Source organism: Schistocerca americana, chromosome 4, assembly GCF_021461395.2.
Source record: "Schistocerca americana isolate TAMUIC-IGC-003095 chromosome 4, iqSchAmer2.1, whole genome shotgun sequence".
Lineage (NCBI taxonomy): Eukaryota > Metazoa > Arthropoda > Insecta > Orthoptera > Acrididae > Schistocerca > Schistocerca americana.
In genome coordinates this window covers 354896037-354909161 of record NC_060122.1, presented here as the reverse complement: position 1 = coordinate 354909161, position 13125 = coordinate 354896037, and the positions used below count along the sequence as shown (strand labels likewise).

Genomic DNA, 13125 nt, shown 5'->3' with positions numbered 1-13125 from the left:
CATCGGCCCGTAATTTACGGATATCAACGGTCCTGTGCATAGACATTTGGTGGCAGGTACCTCCGGAAATCTACCATGGCCTAGTCGAATTCATACCACGCTCAATCGCTGTAGTATTGGGTCCGAAAAGTGGACTGTAACACGCGAACCCTGCATCAGCTTCGCGATTTCCGAGATGCTCCACTTATTCAGGATGATTCGTATTAACGTTTAAAATGTAAATGACGCCGAGGCAAGTAATGTAATACAAGGCACATGGGGTTGCAAATGTTGGAAAATACCTCAAAAATGAATGAGAGCCGCTGAACATGTAACATCCCCAGATGATCTATCTCGCCGCACGTGCTGCGGTTGGGCATTGGCATGAAGGGGTGATTGAGCGATGCAATACTTGCATAATGACAAACTAACACACCTTTCACACACCTTTAGCAAATGTGATCTGTTGTAAACGTAGAAGTTGCAGAATTATTATCCTTACTGTGACCAATTAAAAGCTGTTCTTACTTTGTGTTTCTTTCCTTTTGTCTCTTGTTTTTCTGATTACAGCCATCATTTAGTAAAGAAAAGGTATGTCATTTACTGGTAACGATGCAATTCGGAAGCTTATACTCATTTACTTGTATCGTAATGGTAGGTTTTTATTGTACTATATATAGAAGGCTCCAAAAAAATGTATCCACTGTTTAAAAGTCCATAATTGGCAAACTAATTGACGAAGTTGTCTCATCTTTGGTAGTGCAATAGTTTGTAGTTCCGGCAATCGCCACATAAGCGTTGTATTGCGTTGTTTTGTTTTGTCAGATGACAGTCGCCAGATAGTCAGTGTTTTGTTCTTAGTTGTACCTAGTTTCTCGAGTAAACATGGCTGGCGCAAGGCTTACATTCGATGAAAGGAAGTCAGTTTTGAAGTGGTATTTTAAGTACGAATACATTATTGAGGTTCAACGGCAATGGCGAAATGGGTATCAAACAGAGCCACCGACACGTTTAACGATTCCAGTCCAGCTAACTCCCGTCGTGTGTTACAACAATTTACTCGCTCAACACAGAAGTCTGTGAGACAGTGTGCCCGTGAAATTAGACTGAGTGTTCGGCGAATTAGGAAGACAACAAAGTGGAAGTGCTAGATCCCAAGATTGCTACACGCAATGAACGAAGGCGACCCAGATCGCAGAATGGAGTACTGCGAGTGATTTACTAACACTGTGCGCAACGATGAAGAGTTTGCAGAGATAATTGTGTGGTCTGATGAGGTACAGTTAAAACTCAATGGTACAGTAAATCGCCACAATTGCATCTACTGGGCCGCCGAAAATCCGAACGTCCATGTAGACAAAGCCGTCAATTTTCCAGGATTAAATGTGTGGTGTTGGTTGTCTTACCGGGGCTTGACTGGGCCATTCTTCTTTAACGGCACAGTTATCGGTGAGGTGTACCTTCGGAAGCTTCAGGCATCCATTTTACCTGCCATCCGAGACTTGTATTGAGACGGAAGAGTTTACTTTCAACAAGATGGTGCCCCAGCACATACCAAAATCGTGTTAGGGCGTATCTCGACGAAAATCTACCAGGAAGATGGATAGGCTGTAGAGGTGCTGCGGAGTATCCACCACGTTCCCCAGACCTAACTCCTCTGGACTTTTACCTGTGGGAAACACTAAAGGACGTCGTTTATCGACAAAAGCCACGCACATTGGATGAACTTCGAGAATCCATCATACATTCATGTGCAAATATCCAACTGAACACGTAGCAGTCAGTAGTTCGTACTGCAGTTCGGTGGAATCGTTTGTGTGTGTATGTTAATGGTGACCATTTCGAACACCTACAGTGATATCTTTAAACTGGACTTTAAGCTGCACTTTCACCAAAAGCGAGACAACTACGTGAATTAGTTTACAAGTTATGGACTTATATATATATATATATATATATAGGGAGAGAGAGAGAGAGAGAGAGAGATAGGAATCGAACCATGAGCTGCACGTGCTAAAGTTGTGACTTCTTGTGCCCTTTATTTAAATTACTTGTCTCACCATCATCTACGTCGCTTTGGAGGTTTTTAAACGTTAGTAAGGATCACCCTGTATACTTTCCTTGCCGCGTCACGTGACAAAAATCATCCCACTGTAAAAAAAAAATCGCGGTCGGAAATTATCATAACATTTTGGTTCATCAGTGTACTCGCTGGAGGAGATTTGAGTGTCGTTGTTCTCGCAAGGAGACCGGCAACTTTAAAGCATTTTCCGTTAGCAAACAAGATGCAGGAAGGTGGTGCATCTAGCTTGACATTCACACGGTTTTGTCCAAGCCCCTAACCACATGCGAGCACTGCTTTACGAGGAGTGATGTGGTGACGCGGAGCTTGATGTGGTGTCGCAGAGCGCTGGCTGCCCGGTCCCCCCTCGGGCCGTTAAGTGAATGTAGCACCACGGGCCAACCCCCCCGCAGTGATGCTGTTGTTTCTGCGGGCAGAGTAGCCGCCGGCAGCGCCCTGGTCCGTGGCGAGCAGTAAATCAATTTATTAGACTCGCGCCGGGGATACTGGCGCCGAGATAATTAATAAAGATTGGCTCCGGGGCCGGGCCGGCATTAGTACGTTAAAAACCGCCGCGCCGCTCCACGCCTCGCACTGCTGCATCTCCCCTGCAGTCGTGGAGGGGGAGGCGCTGGCGGCCAGTAATCTCTGGTCTGCACCGCCGTCGGCTAGGCACGTAGTGTCGCAAAAAATTTGTTGTTAGATTTACTGATGTACGCTCTATAACTGTGACAGAGCTGTGTCGTTATGTCATACAGGAAACAAAGCGGTTAGTTATTATTTGAATTGCAGGTACTCACAGAGGTCCAGTGTGGGCTTTCACTATCGTATGGCGGCTAAAATTGGTAGATATTCTAATTCGTTAATGCGGAAGTGATTTACGCTGGGAGAAAAAATAGTAGTTCTGATTTTGGCTACCGTGCCGGCGATCCATCTGAGCTACCGAGGGCACAGAGGATAGTGCGACTGCAGGGACTATCTCGCGCACGCCTCCCCCGAGACCCACATTCTCACCTTGTATGTCCACACACTACATTCGTAGCGTCCCATCCCAACATATTCATTACTCGTGGAAGACATTCTTACCAAGTGCTGTAAGAGTTCGGGGAATATGTGTTCATCAGCACAGAAGAAGAAGGTCATGGCCGGTATTGCCAGAACTACATACTTATATGGATATGGTGTCTGTCCGAAAGAACAGACACCATATCCATAAAAGTCCTAGTAATCAGGCTCATCGTCCTTGTTCCCTTGAAGAAAACAAAGAATGCACACGTAAATCAACAGCACAATACCATGTGAGTTCTAAATAAGCTGGAAAACAGTAATGCTAGACAAAGTTCACTCCCATATCTCATTAAGCTGGCTTTCCGACCCCACATTCCAAGTGTTCAAATGTGTGTGAAATCTTATGGGACTTAACTGCTAAGGGCATCAGTTCCTAAGCTTACACACTACTTAACCTAAATTATCCTAAGGACAAACACACACACACCCATGCCCGAGGGAAGACTCGAACCTCCGCCGGGATCAACCGCACAGACCCCACATTCCCTGTCTCATATTGTTCAGTGAAGCATTCTCTATGTCCTGCTACATTTTTGAACACTCTGGCCGGCCGGTGTGGCCGTGCGGTTCTAGGCGCTTCAGTCTGGAACCGCGTGACCGCTGCGGTCGCAGGCTGGAATCCTGCCTCGGGCATGGATGTGTGTGATGTCCTTAGGTTAGTTAGGTTTAATTAGTTCTAAGTTGTAGGCGTCTGATGACCTCAGAAGTTAAGTCGCATAGTGCTCAGAGCCATTTGAACCATGTTTGAACACTCTTATGGAAACACCCTGTTTATCCGCAAGGAAAGCGGCCAACGTGCGCGGAGGAATAACACCCTTCCGAATGGCCACTGAACCCACGCCGTGGGATTTCCGAGCTAACAATGCCATACGACATTTAATTTTTTTAGACCAGTTGCAAACATTACGAACGAATCAACCCGCCATCCTATCAATTATCGTAGAGAAACGAAGGAAAAACTGAATCGGTGTGACCAGAACGGCATCCGAATCACGTTTCTTCCAGAGGGGAGTTCAACGCGCCGCTTCATTCAGTACGCGCAAGGAAACAAAAATTTGGGGATATTTTTAGCGGTTGCGCCTGGTCGACTCTATGGTCCCTGTTTCATCTGAGGGCGGCAGTGCACTCTTAAACTGCTGAAGATACAGAGCACTGTTGCCAATTCTATCGCGGCGACGCCGAGGCCGTATCGGGCAGCTTAGAGATTAGTGCCCGCTATCAAGTGGCCAGCAGCGCAGAGCTGCGTGGGTCTGGGTCGCTCGCGTGCTGCGCCGGTCTCGTCTGCCCGCCCCCCCCCCCCCCCCCTAATAACAACGGTGCCGCCACGGACATCGGAACTGGCAGCTTTATTACGGTAGGCGGCCGGGCGCAAGCGATGCGGCCATCAGCGTCCTCTTCAAGCGGGCGCTTTACTGCTCCGCTTTTACTGTCGGCGGTGTTTCCTCCTGGGAACAAATGTAAATCCACCCTTATGCACCGGTAGTAACCTCTGCAAATGCATTGCGGTGGGCGGCAGGATAACATCAGTGAACGGGACTAGGCGACTGAATGACATGGTATGCGTTAGCTAACGGAAGAAGCGTGCTGTCAACGGCTCACAGAGTTTACTCATCTCTCGGACTACTATAGTACGTACTGGGATGTAGCGGATGTTGCTCTAGTACGAGGTGCATCTCAAGCATTTTCGCTGAATAGAGGTCCAAAGTTTTACAAGCTTATATGGATATGGTGTCTGTTATTTCGGACATGTCCGAAAGAACAGACACCATTGATGACCTTCAGCCGTCTAGAACGAAATTAGAATTATATTAATACCTTCATCGGCCAACGGGCGTTGATATATATCAACGGGGACAGGTGAAAACGTGTGCCCTGACCGGGACTCGAACCCGGGATCTTCTGCTTACATGGCAGACACTCTATCCATCTGAGCCACCGAGGGCACAGAGGATAGCACGACTGCAGCGACCACCTGGCGCACGCCTCCCGCGAGACCCACAGTCTCACCTTGTATGTTGTAAGTAGGCTGTTTAGGTTTTTATGTTGGTAACGCCATGTAGCGCTCTAAATGAAAATCACTGACTGTGCCGTGTGCAGTCTGTGGCCGGTTTGCATTGTTGGAATTTGCTATTGTTGTGTTGGGCAGTTGGCTGTTAACAGCGCTTAGCGTTGCGCAGTTGGAGGTGAGCCGCCAGCTGTGGTGGATGTGGGGAGAGAAGTGGCGGAGTTTTGAGAGCGGATGATCTGGACGTGTGTCCATCAGAGACAGTAAATTTGTAAGACTGGATGCCATGAACTGCTATATATATTATGACTTTTGAACACTATTAAAGTAAATACATTGTTTGTTCTCTGTCAAAATCTTTCATTTGCTAACTATGCCTATCAGTAGTTAGTGCCTTCAGTAGTTTGAATCTTTTATTTAGCTGGCAGTAGTGGCGCTCGCTGTATTGCAGTAGTTGGAGTAACGAAGATTTTTGTGAGGTAAGTGATTCATGAAAGGTATAGGTTATTGTTAGTCAGGACCATTCTTTTGTAGGGATTATGAAAAGTCAGATTGCGTTGCGCTAAAAATATTGTGTCAGTTCAGTGTTGATCAGAATAAGTAAAGAGAGTAATGTCTGAGTACGTTCAGTTTTGCTAACTAATTTTTCTAAGGGGACGTTTCATATGTCGACCCTTAGCCGAGGATACCTCACTGGAATCTTCAGATTTTTTCTTGTAGTTTGTGTAATTAGTGTAGCTTTTGTTTATTGCTAGCGCCTAATTATAGGGAGAATTTCCTTTGTAGTTACAGTCTTTCATTGTTGTACAGTAAAAGTTGTGGCATGCATGTAGATTTGCACCAAGTATTTCGCAGCTGCGCTTGCAATTAACGAGATATTATTTCCAATGCTATGTTAATGTGTTTTCTCATTTTGCTCTTCAAATTGTGCTTTTCTGTGTTATCGTGTGAAATATTGTGACAATAATGGCGTGTGAGAAACGTAACACTAGGCTCCAAAGTAAACTGAGAAATGACATTGAAGACGAAAGCAGCGTGGAGCGCCACCGTGTAATGAATTAACTAATGTTCAAAGTAGTAATTTGGTAATTGTGCATAGGGAAATAGAGCGGGCGGCAAACAATGGTGTAGACAGTGAAACAATTAGTGAACAGGGAAGCATCATCGATCGATCGGTTGGCAACAGCTTGCCTCAGGAATGACAGGACACAATCTTGCAAATACTGCAGATTCAGGTTTTGGATCCTCACCGATTTCTCAGATGAGTCAAGACACATTTTCTGCTTGTCAAAATGTGAATGTTGCCGGTGAAAATGCACTGCCAAAAAGCATAGAGAAACAGATTCCAGACGCTAATACATTGTTATTGCGATTAATGCAACAAATGAAACAAAATCGGAGACAAACACAGCAAAAGTTACATACAATGGAACAACACCACAGACTGCACACAGCAAAGTCAGTGATTTTCATATAGAGCGCTACATGGTGTTACCAACATAAAAACCTAAACAGCCTACTTACGATGTCCACTCACTACATTCGTAGTGTCCCACTCCAACACACTCATTACTCATGGAAGACATTCTTATCAAGTCCCGTACTAGACAAGGTTCCAATTAACCATGTCTTATTCCTTCTTTAGGTCGTCCAAGGAACAAAAATAATTTTTGTAAGCAAAATGCATCTTACTTCTTAAGGTTCACACGGAAGCTCATGAAATAAGATTTCTTAGAACAGTAAGCAGATACAATGGGCTGACAAGACGTTAAAATAGTACTGTTGTTCAAGTCTGATCGTCTGTAATCTAAGAAATATAAGTAAAGATGACAGAAGGAACAGCAATGGACACCTGGCAGAAATTATTAGTGACAGTCTGCCTTAGGACGATGAAAGCTATAAATAAAAGTCACAAACTAGTTTTGGTAGATTGAGTGGGAGACGGATACTGAAGAACGAGGAGGAAGAGGAGAAGGTGGAGATTTATCGTGGACTAAGAGATTTGTCAGATGGAGAACGTGCTTACGCTTAGGTAGCACAAAGACACCTATTACATGAAATGAGTTAATAGGAAAAGGATAAGAGCCGGCTGGAGTGGCCGAGCGGTTCTAGGCGCTACAGCCTGGAACCGCGCGACCACTACGGTCGCAGCTTCGAATCCTGCCTCGGCCATGGATGTGTGTGATGTCCTTAGGTTACTTAGGTTTAAGTAGTTATAAGTTCTAGGGGACTGATGACCTCAGAAGTTAAGTCCCATAGTGCTCAGAGCCATTTGAACCATTTTGAAAGGATAAGAACAAAAATAAAAAGAGGTCAAAGAGGAGGAGATGGAGAAATAGGAAGAGGTGGAAAAGTAGGAAGAAATGCAACTGGTGGAGCAGGAGGAGAATCAAGAGGCGGAAGTGGAGCAGAATGACGAGGAGGAAAATAAGAGGAGGAGGAGGAGGAGGAGGAGGAGGAGGAGCAGATTAGGGACGAGGGTAGACGTGTGGTTGATACCATTTAAACGTAATTAATTTGTTAGTACATTTCTCCAGTATAGGCCAGAGTTGTTGTTGTTGTTGTCGTCTTCAGTCTTCAGACTGGTTTGATGCAGCTCTCCATGCTACTCTATCCTGTGCAAGCTTCTTCATCTCCCAGTACCTACTGCAACCTACATCCTTCTGAATCTGCTTGGTGTATTCATCTCTTGGTCTTCCTCTACGATTTTTACCCTCCACGCTGCCCTCCAATGCTACATTTGTGATCCCTTGATGCCTCAGAACATGTCCTACCAATCGATCCCTTCTTCTAGTCAAGTTGTGCCACGAACTTCTCTTCTCCCCAATCCTATTCAATGCCTCTTCGTTAGTTACGTGATCTACCCATGTAATCTTCAGCATTCTTCTGTAGCACCACATTTCGAAAGCTTCTATTCTCTTCTTGTCCAAACTAATTATCGTCCGTTTCACTTCCATACATGGCTACACTCCATACAAATACTTTCAGAAATGACTTCCTGACACTTAAATCTATACTCGATGTTATCAAATTTCTCTTCTTCAGGAACGCTTTCCTTGCCATTGCCAGTCTACATTTTATATACTCTCTACTTCGACCATCGTCAGTTATTTTGCTCCCCAAATAGCAAAACTCCTTTACTACTTTAAGTGTCTCATTTCCTAATCTAATTCCCTCAGCATCACCCAACTTAATTCGACTACATTCCATTATCCTCGTTTTGCTTTTGTTGATGTTCTTCTTATATCCTCCTTTCAAGACAAAGTCCATTCCGTTCAACTGCTCTTCCAAGTCCTTTGCCGTCTCTGACAGAATTACAATGTCATCGGCGAACCTCAAGGTTTTTATTTCTTCTGCATGGATTTTAATACCTACTCTGAATTTTTCTTTTGTTTCCTTCACTGCTTGCTCAATATACAGATTGAATAACATCGGGGAGAGACTACAACCCTGTCTCACTCCCTTCCCAACCACTGCTTCCCTTTCATTACCCTCAACTCTTACAACTGCCATCTGGTTTCTGTACAAATTGTAAATAGCCTTTCGCTCCCTGTATTTACCCCTGCCACCTTCAGAATCTAAAAGAGAGATTCCAGTCAACATTGTCAAAAGCTTACTCTAAGTCTACAAATGCTAGAAACGTAGGTTTCCCTTTCCCTAATCTAGCTTCCAAGATATTGCCTCACGTGTTCCAATATTTCTACGGAATCCAAACTGATCTTTCCCGAGGTCGGTTTCTACCAGTTTTTCCATTCGTCTGTAAAGAATTCGCGTTAGTATTTTGCAGCGGTGACTTATTAAACTAATAGTTCGGTAATTTTCAAATCTGTCAACAACTGATTTCTTTGGGATTCGAATTATTATATTCTTCTTGAAGTCTGAGGGTATTTCGCCTGTATCATACATCTTGCTCACCAGATGGTAGAGTTTTGTCAGGACTGGCTCTCCCAAGGTTGTCAGTATTTCTAATGGAATGTTATCTACTCCCGGGGCCTTGTTTCTACTCAGGTCTTTCAGTGCTCTCTCAAACTCTTCACGCAGTATCATATCTCCCATTTCATCTTCATCTACATCCTCTTCGATTTCCATAATATTGTCCTCAAATACATCGCCCTTGCTTAGACCCTCTATATATTCCTTCCACATTTCTGCTTTCCCTTCTTTGCTTAGAACTGCGTTTCCTCCTGAGCTCTTGATATTCAGAGTAGTAAATAATTTTCCAATTAAAAATAGAGGTAAATTTCAGTAACTATTGAAGTCAACGCTTTGATTAAAAATTTGAAACGATCTTATTTCTCACAGCGTCGATTACAGTTTAAAAAATATTTCGCTGACAGTGGCGGCCGGCGCAGGGAAGACATCGCGCCGGAGCTCGCATCGTCCAGTGCCCGTAACGCCCCCGCTCTTCCTCCCTGGCCGCGGACGGAGGTCGTGTTGGCGTGTCGGCGATCGAACGGCCAACGAGCCGTTGCCGTTGGAAGCCGTAGTGGGAGGAGGGGGCGGCGGGGGTCAGAGCTGGCGCCGGTTGATTAAGAAGGCGGGAAAGCGGCGCGGGTGGCCCATAAGGCGCCGACGCCGCCGTCGGCGGGTAATGGCGTGAAAACCGCCGCACACGACCCGCCGTAGCCCCAGCCGCCCTACCACCGGCTCCTCTCCGGCCTCGTCTTCCGGAGCGGAAAGCAAGCCGCGTCAGGAGCAGCGCCGATTACCTGGCGTACCCGTACAAGCGGAAAGTGTGGCTGACGACTGGCCAGTATGAGTCACTTAGACATCATCGGTAGAGTAGGTTTGTCATTACAACATCATTACCTAGATACGACTCCGATTAAATTATTGTATGGGGTTTCGTAAGGATCGAATGAAGTGTAGAGCCACGGGTCGTAACACATCTGAAATGTAGCGTCCACTGTTCACAGTGCCGTCAATGCGAACAAGGGGTGACCGAGACGTGTAACCAATGGCACCCCATGCCATCATGACAGGTGATACGCCAGTATGGAGATGACGAATACACGCTTCCAATGTCGCCAAACACGGATGCGACCATCATGATGCTGTAAACAGAACCTTGATTCATCCGAAAAAATGACGTTTCGCCATTCGTGCACCCAGGTTCGTCGTTGAGTTCACCATCGCAGACGCTCCTGTCTGTGATGCAGCGTCAAGGCTAACCGAAGCCATGGTCTGCGAGCTGATAGTCCATGCTGCTGCAAACGTCGTCGAACTGTTCGTGCAGATGGTTGTTGCCTTGCAACCGTCCCCATCTGTTGACTCGGTGATCGAGACGTGGCTGCACGATCCGTTACAGTCATGCGGATAAGATGCCTGTCATCTCGACTGCTAGTGATACGAGGCCGTTGGGATCCAGCACGGCGTTCCGTATTACCCTCCTGAACCCACAGATTCCATATTCTGCTAACAGTCATTGGATCTCGACCAACGCGAGCAGCAATGTCGCGATACGATTAACCGCAATTGCGATAGGCTACAATCCGACGTTTATCAAACGTAATGGTACGCATTTCTCCTCCTTACCCGAGGCATCACAACAACGTTTCACCAGGCAACGCCGGTCAACTGCTGTTTGTGTACGAGAAATTGGTTGGAAACTTTCCTCATGTCAGCACGTTGTGGGTACCGCCACGGGCGCCACCCTTGTGGAAATGCTCTGAAAAGCTAATCATTTGCATATCACAGCATCTTCTTCCTGTCGGTTAAATTTCGCGTCTGTAGTACGTCATCTTCGTGGTGTAGCAATTTTAATGGCCAGGAGTGTATTATAGAGCGGAAAGCGCGTTTTCATATGGCGGGGCAGGCAATGGACTATAATTATTTCTCTCTTGGTGATGTGGATACAGGGGTTGCCGCCGGATCACCTATGCTAAGCACCGCCGGTGTGGCCAGTACTTGCACGGTTGAACGTCCGGGGAAGCCGTGTGCTGTTGACAATGTTCCCTTATGGCAGAGTGGACTGGGGTGTGGTCACATGGAGTCCTTGATCACCCGTCGTTGCACTAATGGCCTTGGTTGAATTCCAAACCTCTCCGTAATGTCTCATTAAGTGAGGGCATGCGACACTGTTGATGGTGATCCGTCTGTCGGACGCGGGCATTAAGCTTGGCGGAACTTTTGGTGCTATTCGACAGGGGTAGGCTGTGTACCGCTTTTGGGTTTCACCCTCTCGTTTCTTTCATCGGCTCAAACAAGAGCATGAAGTTACACACACACACACACACACACACACACACACACACACACACACACACAAAATACAGTCACCTACACTCAATAGATACGCTTACATACACAGCTCTCATGCTTCGCAAAGCAAAACTACCTGCAAGAGTGAAAGGTAAGAAAGGTCTTTCAAATTAGGAGGCTGAAACTACCCTTCGGGGCCTCCTAACGATTCATGCCGTGCGAGTGCAAAATGGTTCAAATGGCTCTGAGCACTATGCGACCTAACTTCTGAGGTCATCAGTCCACTAGAACTTAGAACTACTTAAACCTAACTAACCCAAGGACATCACACACGTCCATGACACGTCGAACCTGCGACCGTAGTGGTCGCGCGGTTCCAGACCGTATCGCCTAGAGCCGCTTGGCCACTGTGGCCGGCTGCGCGAGTACATTTACTTCACTTATTTATCTTTTTGGTCATCACTCTTTTGATTAGATTCATGTTGCTCGCCACTACTGTAATTCAGTATTTGTTGATTAATATTTTTGTATTTTATATCACGTATGTAATTTAAATAAAGTCCACTTCCGTAGCTTAGCGGTAGTGTTACCACCCGGGTTCGATATTCCCGGCAGGGGACTGGGTGTTGTGTGTCCTTCATCATCATTTTCATCATCATTGACACGCAAGTCACCGAAGTGACGTCATCTAAAAAGACTTGCAATACGGCGGCCGAACCCCGAATCGGATATCCAGGCCGATAAATGCCATACGATCATTTCATTTCACTTAAATAAAACTAAAAAAAGTGCTAATACTGAAGTGTCAGTGGGTCGGACATTTATCTAGACAATATCACAGCAGATGGACCCCTAGAATTGTTCACTGCAGAACATCAGACAACGCGAGTGGCAATGGAAGGCCAAGATGGAGAGAGCTTGATGATGTGAAGCTAATTGCTGGAACACGCTGGTACCGGGCGGCTAAAAGTCGAAGACAAGGGAAATATGTAGAAGAATCCCATATCAAGCAGTGGAAGAAGGTACTCTGAGAAAGAAGAAGAAAATAAAGCCACACAATTCACGATTACAAGTCTCCTACGCTACGCACCGGCTACATGCGACACCGTTAATAAGTTACGTAAGTTTTTTACTTAAAGAATGCTTGGTAATCATACAATTTTCAAAAAGATTCTTTTCGAGTTTTCTTCAGAAACACATCGTACTGCTTTAGGAAACCAAGGTACGGAAACTGACCCACAGTTCCTATGAAGGAAGTCAAAGAGGACCGCATGAAAAGTCACATCGTAAAAGTCAATAAGGTACATATAAAAGTGGTACGGACGGAGGAGGAAAAGATCTACAGCTACTTTCGGCAGGATGGAGCAACTGCCCATACAGCCGGCCGAACCTTTAAGCACATTTACACAATATTCACACCTGACAGAGTTGTTAGCAAAGGTGAGTCTGGTCTTGGCCCTAGCTGGCCACGCAGGTCACTTGATCTGTCTGTGTGTGATTTCTTAGTGTGGTTAGCCCTGAAGTCTAAGGTGTATCAACAACGCTCATATCTTCAAGAACTGCAGTAATTCCAGCAGTCCAACTTCGATGCACCACCAGCGACTTGCTGACCGGGGCCCAAAAGTGCTAAGAGTCGAATCTTGGTCACTTTCAACATCTGCTGTAGTCAGCTTCGTACTGTATTTCTTTTCCTCTGCTGTGTCTCTTTGTACCTTTGAACTCTGTTCTCCGAGCCACTTTTGTTTTCTTCACCCTGTACTAACCCTGCGTTTGGAGTCATTATCAAGTAGACACCACACCAAACGTGGAA

The 13125-nt window shown here is 45.8% G+C and overlaps 1 protein-coding gene and 1 non-coding gene across 3 annotated transcripts in view; both read right to left on the bottom strand.

The window, feature by feature from the left end:
- The window catches only part of LOC124612264 (irregular chiasm C-roughest protein), a 1966673-nt gene that overhangs the window by 1174831 nt on the left and 778717 nt on the right, over positions 1-13125 (bottom strand). The gene's annotated exons all lie outside the window — the stretch shown is intronic.
- Positions 4978-5052, bottom strand: Trnat-ugu. The gene has a single exon. It is a non-coding gene; the product is annotated as a tRNA-Thr (tRNA).